We start from the raw sequence: 14604 nt of genomic DNA, 5'->3' as shown, positions 1-14604 counted from the left end.
TTCCATGAGAAAGTCAAAGAGTTTGGTTTCTCTAGAAGTGAAGATGAGTTTTGTGTGTATATCAAGGCTAGTGGGAGTATAGTAACTTTTGTGGTGTTATATGTCGATGACATATTACTCATTGGCAACGACGTTCCAACCTTGAATGAAGTTAAGTCTTGGCTTGGAAAGTGTTTTGCCATGAAAGACCTAGGAGAAGCCGCCTATATTCTTGGGATTAGAATATTGAGAGATAGAAAGAAGAGACTAATTGGACTTAGTTAAAGCACATACTTGGATAAGGTACTAAAGAGGTTTAGTATGGAAAATTCCAAGAAGGGAGAGCTACCTATCCAGAGCAATACCAAATTGAGTAAGACTCAATGCCGGAGTACAGATGAGGAAATAGATGACATGAGTCGTGTACCTTATGCTTCCGCTGTCGGATCGATCATGTACGCTATGACATGTACTCGCCCTGATGTGGCATTTGCTTTGAGCATGGTCAGTCGCTATCAGGGAAACCCAGGTAGAGCTCATTGGATAGTCGTGAAGAATATACTCAAGTATTTGCGAAGAACAAAGGACTGGGTCCTTGTACTTGGTGGCAATGATACTTTGAGAGTAGATGGTTACAGTGATGCCAGCTTTCAGACGGATAGAGATAACTTCCGTTCTCAGTCAGGCTGGGTATTCTTATTAAATGGAGGAGCAGTTACTTGGAAGAGTTCCAAGCAAGATACGGTGGCTGATTCTACTTGTGAATCAGAGTACATAGCAGCTAGTGAAGCGTCGAAAGAAGCAGCTTGGTTGAGGAACTTCATCGGGGATCTCGGAGTTGTTCCAACCATCCAGGAGCCTATGGAACTGTTCTGCGATAATGAAGGAGCGGTTGCCTTGACAAAGGAACCGAGATATCATGGTAAAACTAGACATATCGACAGAAAGTACCATTTCATCAGACATAGAGTAGAAGAAGGTCATCTTATAGTGAAGAGGGTGTCATCTGAAGATAACCCAGCAGATCCCCTCACAAAGGGTCTGAGTAGGGCTAAGCATATTCAGCATGCTCGGAGCATAGGACTGAAACATGATATTAGTTTTAGTAGTTAGATTAGTTTTCTGAAACTTGTAACAAAGTAAATGTAATTGACTTTTGGTGATTAAATAATAAAGTATTATTTATAAGTTTGGGTTCTACCTTTTGTCAATTGTTTATTATTGTGTTTCATTTTTCCATGTTTTACTTCCCGAATAATAAGATTATTCAAACTCCACAGTCGCTCGTACTTTTGGAAGTAAGTAGTGAATCAAGACTGTCATGAACTGGATTGTAGATTGTCTAAGGATAGACATGGCAATGTATTTGCTGCAACGTTCATGAGTACTCAGAAATTGAGATTTGAGTATTGGATAAACCCTCGCTCAGAGTATTACTTCATGGAATTCATCACGAGTAATACTGAGACGATAATATCTTATAATCTTGAAACAGAGATATATGAGTTGTGATTTGCAAGTCGGCTATGCATTGGTGATACGAAAACGCATCAGTAACTTGGTGTTATAAAACGTATTATCATGTATGGTTTCATGAGTAAAAGATACAAGCATATGAGTCAATGTTTATTCGTTCCTTTTGCCCTAACGGGAAAAGCAATATCTGTGGGCCCCTCGATGGTTTGGTGTTGACTTGTGTGCTGGGCCCAGCCAGGACTAAATTGATGTGTTCAATTAGAAGTCCTACATCATCACAAATCAGGAATCGGGAAACATAGATTCTGGACAAAGAGGTTGATTGCATTCCATGTCTTTTGTCTAGGGATATCTAGCAGAACGAAGGATTATATGATCACTTATCTTAGGACACGTAACTGACTGGGTCAGAGTTCAGCAGCAGCTTTTTGGAAGCTACAATTTGTTGGTCAAATTTAGAAGGCATACTAGCAATTATAGTTACAGACTTATCCAAGTGGGAGACTGTTGGATTAGGTGTCTAAGCCCATAACTATAATTGGTATGTACTTGAATTGATAGCAGCACAGTCCTTTTGGGTTGCCCTCAAACCTAGCAACCAGACAAGGAAATTATGAAAGGAGAGATATTAATTTATTATAAGATTAATAAATTAATATAAATGAATTTATTAATATGTTAAAAGATTAATATATTAATAAGAAATCATTTTGTTTAATTAATTGTTAGCCAGAAATTAATTAGAATTAATTTTGGGGTTAAAAGAATTGATTATAAGGTGCAGGGACTAGTTTGTAATTATCTAATAGTTGAGTGGAAGGCTCTAGAACCCCCTTGGATAAGGGTGGACGAAATCTTTAGGGGAAACCCTAATAATTTCGTCCATAGGGGCTTGGATAAGGCCCTTGGGTTTGATTAGGCCCTAAGCAAAGGATAACTAGGGTTTCCCCTAAACCCTAGATCCCTCAGCTATATAAGGAGCCTCCTGGTTCATGTTTTGGTCACTCTTTTCTCTTGAAGAAACCCTAAGGGCCGAAATTTTGCATACTCCCTCTCCCCTCTCTCCTCTACTTTCCTTCTTGCTAGTTTGGGTGTGATTCCATTAGAGGCATTACACTTGTGGTGCTAAGCTTCCAAAAGGATCAAGATCAAGATCAAGGGAATCATCAATTGTTTACTATAACAATTGAAAGGTATGTAATTACTAAACCCTAGTTTGTAAATTTTGATTATAGCCTCTCTCCTCTAGGGTTCTTATTTTGCAATTCAAAGTTGTATGTTCAATAGATAAAACATAGATCCAAAGTAGGTTGCATGTGAACTTAGGAATTGTTTTCTAGTTTATTTGTTTTACCTAAAACCCATCATGAAGCCCCATTAAGAGATTAGATTTGGCATTTAGAACCTTTGTAGCTATGCATGCACGTAAAGTTTGCAACTTTACGTGAAAAGCATGCCTTAGAAGCTTGGATCTGTGATTTGGAGCCGCTACATGGCTCAAAATAGGCCTGTATGGAAAAAGGACTGAATGGACTCGGCGAGTCGCAAGGTTAACTCGGCGAGTCACATGAAGATGGTCGTGAACTCGACGAGTTGGATGAACAACTCGTCGAGTCCGATAAAGATTACCATAAAACTCAACGAGTTGAAGAACAACTCGGTGAGTCGGATGAGTTTTCCCTAGGATATGTATGCGTGTGTATCCGTCGAGTTGCAAGGAGGGAACTCGATGGGTGGCCTTAAAGTTTGAACGAGAATCGAAGGAACTCGATGAGTCACCCCGATGACTCGGCGAGTTGGAATGTGCTTCAAGGAACTCAGCTAGTAGCCGAGGGTACTCGGCGAGTTGGGGTCAACATGGACTGTTGACCTTGACTAAGGACTTTAACTTTGATCAGGGGTTGACTAGTGGGTTATGGAGTACCTTATAAGGTTAAGGACTTATGAGTATATTGTACTATGATCATAGGTGGTGGAGCCTGTGTCAAGTGATCCGAGAGTTGGATTTTATCTTCTGAATCGACATCTTCAAGGTGCATCGATAGGGTCTACGGCACCAAGGTCGGCCCTTTAGTTGTTATTGTTATGGTTGTTGGGTTTTGAGCATTCTAACACTCCTAAGTGTACATGCAACCCTAAATACCTTGGATCTATGTTTTCTCTATTATACATGCAAATAAGAACTTCCAAGGTATTATCCTAATCTAGCATACAAAACAATGACTATAGCAAGATAGAATACATACCTCTTTGATGTAGAAAGTCTTCATGAAGTTTGAGTGCCTAGTGCCCCAAGTGTGACACCTCAAATGGTTCACACAACACCAAATACACATGGAATGACTTGAGAGAAAACTATACTCATGAAAATCGACTAGCCCTTTTACTTCACACACTAGTGGCCAATTTTGGTCAAGAATAAGATGCTTATACAGTTAGGGTTACACCATGTAAGCCCTAATTGACATGGCCTTCCATTTCCATGATCCATGGGTACAAATACACCATGGAGCATCCATGGACCATCCTATGGGTTTTAGCCCAACTTGATTATCCATGGAGCATTAGCCCACTATACAAGTATGGATGATTTACACAATCAACCCATATATTTAATTAGTCTTCTTTTGATCACTTAATTAATCCTAGATTAATTCTTAATCAATACTAATTAAATAATCTTATTATTCTTATTATTAATATACTAGAACTTATAATATATTAATAACCATAAGTGTCTTATTTCTCTCATTATAGTCTATCCAAGTGCATGATGCCATGCAACCCAAATGGACCATGCCGGGTCGGGTCAAGTATTACCAATTATAGTTATGGACTTAGACATTAATCCAACAGTCTCCCACTTGGATAAGTCTAAAACTATTATTGCGTATGACTTCAGGAACAAACTGGCAATCGTAGCTCTCAAAAGCTTCTGTCGAACTCTGACCTTGTAGATGAACTCTGACCTTTGTCAGTGACTTGTCCATTAGATAAGGGATCATATATTCATCCATTCTAGATATCATATGGACTGAGACATGGATTATTATCATTCTCTCTGTCCATTTGTTGTTTCCCGATTTCCGATTTATGACGACTGACTAATTGAACAAATCAAATCAGTCCTGGCCCGGTCGAGCACTTCCATTTATCATCATCAAATCATCGAGGGACCCACAGATATCGCTTTTATCCCGAAGGTAAAAGGAATGGATAAACTTCGACTCATATGGCTTGTTCTACTACTTGTTAAATCATACACAAAGGCACGTTTTATAGCACCGAGTTACCAAATGCGTTTTCGTGCAATCAATGTACAACCAACTCATAGTAACAACTCATATCTCTAGGTTTGAAGAATATAAGATATTATCGTCTCATGATCACTCGTGATAAAATCCATGAAGTGATTCCAATGAGCGCGGGTTGAATCCAATACTCAGAACTTATGAGCACTCATGAGTGTTGTAGCCCTTTGTCCAACACCTTAGACCTCTACAAGCCAACCCATGATAGTCTTAATTCATATCTACTTCCAACATATGACCGACTGTGGATGGTTTGAATAACTTAGTCATTCCGGAAGAATAACCTAGTTTATTCAGGAAGTCAAAACATGCAAAATGAAACACAATAATAATTGAATCCAATATGGTATCAAAAACTATGAACATAAATAAAACACCTTTTATTTATCACCATATGATTACACATTATTCATTGTATACCGTTTCAGCTATCAACTTTATTCTTGAATTTAAAACAATAGTTGTCCCATGCTCCAAGCATGTACACTATGTTTTTTTTAAAACACGAGTCATGCCACACACGAAGTATGCATACTATGTTTGTCTATGATCTTTACTTTGTGAACTAGATCAATTGAACATAACTTCAATGATTCTCTTTTCACACTCCCAAATCCTTACTGCAAATGCAAGAATTCCAAATTCATGCCATTTACTGAAATCTGTTAGATTCTAAACTTATATGCATTGATCCTCTTGTAATGATTATGCACAAAGTCATAAAGACTTGACAACAAACATTACAGAGCATTCCAAAGGAGATCAACTCCTTTGGAAACATCTTTCTTGCATTAAGTTTCCTTAATCTTACACAGATTGAAAAATTTCTAACTTTGAAACCTTTCCAGATTCCATTTTGACTTATCACTTCTGAACAAGAGTTGCCTCCTTACAGATTATGTCAATATGGTCCTTCCAGAATTATCACTATACTTCCAACTGTCCTTGAGCAACCAATCTTTGGTAAACCTTAGATTGTCCTCGACAATTGTTTAATCCTTTTAGTCATATCCAGTTCTAAACCTTTTCCCTTCTTAATGCCCCAGGCATTTGGAAAATTTTAGAAATGATGAATATAGCACAAGTAATCGATCCTATATCCGAAGCATATGGGAATCGATTCATGATGTCTCACATAAAGACTAAACCAGTCTTTTGCTATAACATTTCCATTTCAATTTGCCAAGTTCTCATAATTCAGATTATGAAAAGGGATGCCGTAATCATAATCGAATTTTAGAACGCAAATAATGGACTCATATACAAAATTTCCTTATGTTGAGCCATTCCAACATGAAATTCATATATATCCTTGACTAAATGATTAAAACCTCACGATCTAAGCTTATAGATTTGAGATGTAGTATAATTTCCTCTCCCTTAATTATAGCAAAACAACTCTTTCCCAATTGAAACTTTTGTTTTCTATAATTAACATTGCTAACTTGCAATACTTATCATAATTATCATGCTCCCACTAACATGATGATTATTAGCATAACACTTATGCTCCCACTAGCATTGACATGTGCTCAGAAATCAGCTAACTTTCTTACCAAAGTTCAGATTTCTGATACTAGATTGTTTTTTATAAGACTTTATCAAAATCATACACCTTCCCTTAGATAGCACACTTGTGTGTCTAAACAATTATGAAGAGGGATGTCGTAATCATAATGGTTAGACCTTTTTGCCACTTCTCACAAGTCCAGGTTAGTGTGCCGGTAAACCACACACGCTCCACTAACGACTTTGAGAATGCAAATATCACAATTGCTATCTAGCTAAAATCTACTTAGTGAAAGTGTTTCCCCACCATCATTTTCATGAATCGGAGAGAAACCTTATGACACTTAGATTTATATGGTGTATAAGTTCCTACCCATATGAATTTGTCAAAACCATAATCACAAGACAAAGATAATGACAAATCAAAAACCATATGGATTGAACTCAATCTTGATTTCTTGCCACCTGGCAGCTCAAGGGTCTGCCATTGCTTCCAGGTTGTTGTGCAACACATTGAGAACTCTAAGAACTCATATGCAAAGCCAACTTTAACTAGAATGGGCATAGAATATGTCAACACAATAGGTTATAAACCTCAAGTCGTGTGCTAGTGAAGAACTTCAGGTTCTATCCTTGATTAGTTCTTGAGACTTTCAAGACCTTTAAGACTCCCACTGTCCTCTTGACATATAAGACTTTCTTGTCAGATATTCAAGAGATAGTGTGGATTCTAATCAACACAAACACTTCACACAATTGGCCTAAGTTGGTCTTTGTTTTATCCAAAACATCAAAACTTACCAATTTCAAATGTACAAGAGTAGAAAACTTTTACTCTTACATTTGACAAGTGTTTTAAACCTTCTTAAGACATGTCACTCAAGTTACAATCTTGGAGTATGACTCTAAGACTTGTATTGGAACGAAGTATGACTCATCTTCTTGATTTAACCATTTCAACAATTCAAGATCCCTCTTCTTAGTCATAAGAATGCACTAAGATTTCCTTAGAGAACTAATTGTGTTATGGTTTCTTAATCATTAAGATGATCACAAAACTGATACTAAAGTACTCTCCCATCTTTTCAGATTTGATAAACTTTTATCCTTCTGCCTAATTTGATTCTTCTTATTCACTCTGCCATACATTGGAACCTTTTCCAATGTCTCAGAGTTACACTTAAGCTTGTAAGTATAATCATGTTTACTGAGCTTTAGTAAACTATGACGAATTTTGTGGTGAAATTAATCAGTGCACAAGAATGTGTACTCGATCTCTTAGTCCTTTACTTGACTCACACATCCATGTGACCGAGTAATTAGTCTTAATTTTTCCAATACTTGAAAGTTCTCATTCATCATGCTATACAACTTGCATGATTCCAAGTTCCGGTCCAACTGAAACTTGGGTGATGAGAATCTTTCCTTATTTGGTAAATTTAGACATTACCACAAATGAAAGAATCAATTTCATATTTCCACTCTTGCTATTATTGGAATCATATAAGCAACAATTTTTCTCAAATGCCATTATCAGGATATTTTAAAATAAATAAAATCTAAAATTTTTCTTTTATTTTAAAACTTTGCGGAAAAACTTATCCTTACAATCCATATGAAAACTTGTTGTTATCTATTCCTAAGCAATATCTCATAACTCCTAAGAAGTAACTCAAGAATCCGATCTTCAAGCTACGCGATAGAAATCCATCTACGCCATCAGATTCAACATATTCTTTCTTTAAGTTTCTTCACTTTTCTTTGATTCTTAAAACATCACCATGTGACCCAGTCACATCATGTATCATGAATCTCAGAATAGAAACTTAGCAGAGTTAGATAGTGGACTTTACCTGAAGTGGAGTCAAACTTATTGACTTTAACATCCTTAGGTAAATTTGCAGATTCGTAACCAATGCCCCTTCCTTTGGCAATATAAACATATGGACCCTTTGATAATGGTACACGGGACTATCACAGACTTAGCTTTTTCTCTTTACCATTTGGTCAACCCAGTTGACTATGGCCGATCCCTTTTTCACTAGGAAGAGAGAGCTTTACTAGATATCCAATGTCATCATTGTCAATGTCCATAAAGTTTTAAGGAAGTTGATCTTAGCAAATAAATAAGATCATTAAGGGTCTTGTCATAGTCTGTTTCATAGGTGTTCCAAAAGAACTCACTATGTGACTTAGAAAGTAGTTGAACCACCAACTTTCTCAAGACTTTGACACCCAACTCTCCCGGCTTGTCAATATGTGACTACATCTCCAAGATGTGATCACACCTAGACCTTGCCTTGCTAATAGGGCCTGAGTGACCTTAAAACTTTTCAAGAACTTGTGGGTTAGGGAGAATAATTTGAAGAGGTGAATGAAGTATGATTTCCAAGCGACATCATCTTCATTTAGGAAAGCTTGTTTCAAGAGATTTGGGAAGATCATAAATGTCTAAACCAGACATGTTGTGGGAGATATTCAAGATAGTTGAATTTTAAAGTCCTTAATATGACACCCAATATGAAATATTAAGGCTAGGACCCAACAAACTATTTTATAACTTAGAAGAGGTATGCCGTAATCCAAGCTATAAAATATTTGAAGGTAGGTGAATGACGATTCACCAATTTCCACCAAGATAAATGAAATGTATTATTAGGTTTTAATTGGTTTTGAAACTCCTAGATCTTTGAGATTCATTGAACTGTTCAAAGGCATGTTTCAATCTCGAGTGTGCCCTTCAGGTTTTGTGACTGGGATGCCGAGGATCACAAAACAAGGTGTGAAGTAACCATGCAAATTACTTGGTACCCTTAAGTGTTTACCCCTTAATCGATGTGCCGGTTAACCACACACGCTCCATCGATACTATGATAAACATTAAGTTACCCTTTGCCTACCTTGTTAAATACGCGTTAGTGTGCTGGTTAACCACACACGCTCCACTAACCGACTTAAACAAAGTGCAAAGTGTAATTTCATGGATTAGCACCTTATTCACATTTTTCCTAAGTAACTAAGATTGGGTATTATTAAGAGTTTAGTTACTTAGTATTTATCATTAATACTTTTAATGAAGGGAGAATTATAGTCCTATCAAACCCGTTCGGCTAACGACCCTCCACCGGTCAAGCAAGCGGTGGGTGAGAGTGGACACCCATTAAGTTGCCATTTTATAGGCAACAACCTTATACCCACCTTATAGACCGGCTTCGTGAATGAGGCATACTAGTGGTAAGACTGACTTTACTCTTATACATATATATATATATATATATATATATATATATATATATATATATATATATTATTAACTTATAATATTATAAAGTATAAGGGTTGAATTTTAACTTTTAAAATTCTAAGGACTAACTTGGAATTAAAGTATTCATAAGTGAAAACTTTTCAAATTCCAAAACTTGAGGGCAAGTTTTGAAACTATTCAAAACTAATTAGTTCCATAACTTATGTGTTTAAAGTAGTTTTAATCCAAAAACTCTTCAAGTTCCATAACTTGAGGACAAGTTATGGAAGACTTTAAACTAATAAAAGAATTACTTTTCTGTATTTTATAACTTATGAAATTAATTAAGGTTACACTTTATTTATTTATTTATTAATGAAGTGACTCTTGAACCTCTATAACTTAAGGACAAGACTCTTCATCTTTTGTAACCATTGCCAACTTTTATGAGTTTTATGAAACTTAAATGTGACTTTTCATATAACTTGAGGACAAGTTACAAAAACACATTTTAGAATCAACTCTTAGATTAATTTGGATTGAAAACACATAATCAATTAACTTTTCTATTAATCTAAGCAACTCATAAGAACAAGATAATTCAAATCAAACTTTTCCATGTAATTAGAGTAACACTTTAAACTAATACAAAACATGAATCTATTGACAATTATCTTTAAAATTGGATTAGCATGAACATTACCACATCAAAAACAAGTTTATAAGTCCAAAACATCTTTGGGTAATGTTCCTAGTCCAATTCCAGCCAAAAAAGTCGAGTTTATGCTGTCTGGGGGTCCAACTCGTCGAGTGCATGAACCAACTCGGCGAGTTGGATCGAATTCATCACTTTTTAGGCATGGACTCACCGAGTCTCCTGATGGACTCGCCGAGTCTGATGATCAGACAGCAAGAAATTCGATTTTTTAAGCAGTTTTGCAAGTATAACAAGAAAACAAGCCTAGGCTCTGATACCACTGTTGGGTTTTGAGCATTCTAACACTCCTAAGTGTACATGCAACCCTAAATACCTTGGATCTATGTTTTCTCTATTATACATGCAAATAAGAACTTCCAAGGTATTATCCTAATCTAGCATACAAAACAATGACTATAGCAAGATAGAATACATACCTCTTTGATGTAGAAAGTCTTCATGAAGTTTGAGTGCCTAGTGCCCCAAGTGTGACACCTCAAATGGTTCACACAACACCAAATACACATGGAATGACTTGAGAGAAAACTACACTCATGAAAATCGACTAGCCCTTTTACTTCACACACTAGTGGCCAATTTTGGTCAAGAATAAGATGCTTATACAGTTAGGGTTACACCATGTAAGCCCTAATTGACATGGCCTTTCATTTCCATGATCCATGGGTACAAATACACCATGGAGCATCCATGGACCATCCTATGGGTTTTAGCCCAACTTGATTATCCATGGAGCATTAGCCCACTATACAAGTATGGATGATTTACACAATCAACCCATATATTTAATTAGTCTTCTTTTGATCACTTAATTAATCCTAGATTAATTCTTGATCAATACTAATTAAATAATCTTATTATTCTTATTATTAATATACTAGAACTTATAATATATTAATAACCATAAGTGTCTTATTTCTCTCATTATAGTCTATCCAAGTGCATGATGCCATGCAACCCAAATGGACCATGCCGGGTCGGGTCAAGTCTTACCAATTATAGTTATGGACTTAGACATTAATCCAACAATGGTATCCTACATGTGGTTATGATCTGTTAGATCGGAATCAGGGTAGAAAGTATATTATGCTCTTATGATCCGTAAGGATTGGTATGTTGGTGACCTGCTAGGTCGGTACCCTAGTTACAAGAGAATTCTATGATTGATGATCGGTGAGATAGATATGTTTGATGTTTGTATATGCTAGTATATGATAGTTATGTGTAACGACCCAATTTTCAAGTCCAAGAATTTCATTTCTAATTAAACACTTTGCAAAACATTTGAAAATAAACAACATTCGATCATATCATTTCTTAAAACATGTTACGTGTCTGAAAACCAAAACATGGAATCAACCATAGTGTCAGAGTACAAATCCCAGAACAATCTCTTAGTGCGGAAAACAAGAGGTGTGTATGATGTGCCACTACCGTGCCAGCTCCTTCCCCTTCGCTGAGAAGGTACCTGAAACCAAAACTATAAACCGTAAGCACGAAGCTTAGTGAGTTCCCCCACAATACCTCATACCATACAATCATACAATGAACAGCTAGGAGATACAGGCCTCGCCCACACTCATGGAGATACGGGCCTCGCCCACACTCCGCTATATGGGAGATACGGGTCTCGCCCACACTCCGCTATCTGAGAGATATGGGCCTCGCCCACACTCCGCTATCTGAGAGATACGGGCCTCGCCCACACTCAGCTACTAAACCATAACATACAAGTATCACACAGACAACGAGTATAAGCAATTCTATCATACGGGCATATGACATAATCAAACTCAACTATGAGTTACGGGCTCTACCCACACTCCGATACTAACATATCGTCTATACGGGCCGGCCTTGGTGCCTTAGACCCGTTCCTACTGGAAGGAAACTCACCTCGAAAAGTAGCTACCGAAAGTCTGACTGCTAGACGTCTGACTGTTGCACCGCTAATCCTCCGGCTACAAATCCATGAACATAGATTAACCACTCATAAATACCCTTAGGTCAATTTATTGACCCACCCCTGTTCAAAGGTCAACTCCTTAGTCAAAGTCAACTTCCAGTTGACTGGACTCGCCGAGTCATGGCACAGACTCGTCGAGTCCTTCTCCTACTAACCCGGTCCTACCCGCCAAGTCCCTCTTCCCACTCACTAAGTCACCCTTAACTCACTACTCGGGACTATAGAGCCGACTCGCCGAGTCCAAGAACAACTCGCCGAGTCCCCACGAGTAGATCTCCTACTCGCTTCCAAATCCTCAACAGAGCATCCCTTATGAGGATTTGGGTTTCTGGGACTATTGCTACATGTTAAATTGCTAATTCCGCGTGCAGATACGAAGGGTTGGACCTTCAAAACTTAAACCCCTCTTACTCAGTAACAGTTCATATGACTCGCCAAGTTTGAAGAACAACTCACCGAGTTCCAGGCAATCTTCATAGGACTCACCGAGTTGTTCTTCCAACTCGCCGATTCTAAGACCATCTTCATAGAACTCGCCGAGTTCCACTTTGGGACTCGGCGAGTCCCTTCGACCCACTTCCCAAACAAACCAAAACTGGGACATGCAACGCTTCTAAACCATAGATCTATGCTCCTAGGGCATGCTTATCACGTAAAGTTGGAAACTTTACATGCATGCATGGCCCCATAAGCTCACAAAGGCAAATCCAAGCTCTTTAAGAGGTCATACAATCAATAGGGACCTCAATAACCCCAACCACAGAGACTTTACACTTCCAAGATGTCCATAAGGTCCAAATCTGAAGTCCTTTCGGAACATAGAGCATAACATATGGAGCTTGAGGTTTTAGGGCTTGAAAACCACTAATTTGGGACAAAAAGGGGATCTAATGAACTAGTGATCAAGGTAAGAACTTTTCTACCTGAATGGAAGCTTCTCACAGTGTAGATTCTGGATCTACCTCCCCTCCTTGCACACTTCAACCTATTCCTTCTTCTTCTAAGCTCCAAACCTTTTTCACAAAGCCAAAATCACTCTCAAGAAAAATATGGGGGCTAGGGTTTTGCTCTACAGCTCTCTAGAAGTGTTAGGGACAAAGGAGGCCAAGTTAGAGTGTTTAAATATGGTGCAAACACCCGGATTAGGGTTTTTGCCCAAACAGGGTCTACTCGCCGAGTCCAAATCTTAGACCCCGCGTCTCATCCCGCTTCTACTCGGCGAGTTGGTCCTTCAACTCGCCGAGTCCAAGGCAAAATGCATAATTAAGAAATATTAATTACAAGGATTACGTACCAGGAACCAGGTGCTACAAATCTCCCCCACTTATTTTAGACTTCGTCCTTGAAGTCTGATGCTCGATCCTGAAAAAGCTCGGGGTAGTGCTCCATCATCTCTTCCACCGGCTCCCATGTCCACTCCGATCCCTTCCGGTGCTACCATTGCACCTTCACGAGTTCCACCCTCTTGTTCCTCAGATCCTTCGACTTCCTGTCAAGGATTGCCACTGGCCGCTCGATGTAATTCAGGCTGTCATCGACCTGAATATCCTCTAAAGGCACCACTGCCGAGTCGTCCACCAAACACTTCCGCAACTGAGAGACGTGGAAAGTGTTGTGGATTTGGCTGAGTTCAGCTGGCAGATCCAACCTATACGCCACCTTGCCCACCCGGGCTACAACCTTGAATGGCCTGATGTACCTTGGGCCCAACTTGCCTCGCTTTCTGAATCGGATGACGCCTTTCCATGGCGACACCTTCAGGAGAACCATATCCCTGACTTGGAATTCCAAGTCCGAACGGCGCTTGTCGGTGTAACTTTTCTGCCGACTCTGAGTAGTCTGAAGCCTACTCCGGACCTGCTGAATCTTCTCTGTCGTCTTGAGCACCACTTCGGTGCTTCCCGTGACCCTCTGGCCAACCTCTTCCCAACATATCGGGGTCCTGCACCTCCTCCCATACAACATCTCGAAAGGAGGACGGTCAATGCTAGCATGATAGCTATTATTATACGAGAACTCCACTAACGGGAGGTAGGTATCCTAACTACCTCCGAAATCCAGAACACATGCCCGCAACATATCCTCTAATGTTTGGATGGTCCGCTCACTCTGACCATCCATATGCGGGTGAAAAGCAGTGCTGAAATGCAAACGAGTACCCAACTCGTCATGAAACTTCCTCCAAAACCTGGAAGTAAAATGCACATCTCTGTCCGAAATCACTGATACTGGCACCCCGCACCGTGTCACTATCTCCCTGATATAGACGTCGGCTAACTTCTCGACCGAGATGCTCTCCTGAATCAGAATAAAATGGGCGCTCTTGGTCAATCGATCCACGATGACCCATATATAATCCACTCCTCATGCGGTCCTGGGAAGCTTTGTGATAAAATCCATCGTA

This window comes from Lactuca serriola, chromosome 2 (genome assembly GCF_051521515.1).
Source record: "Lactuca serriola cultivar US96UC23 chromosome 2, Lser_US96UC23_V15, whole genome shotgun sequence".
Taxonomy (NCBI): Eukaryota; Viridiplantae; Streptophyta; class Magnoliopsida; order Asterales; family Asteraceae; genus Lactuca; species Lactuca serriola.
This window is presented reverse-complemented; position numbering follows the sequence as displayed.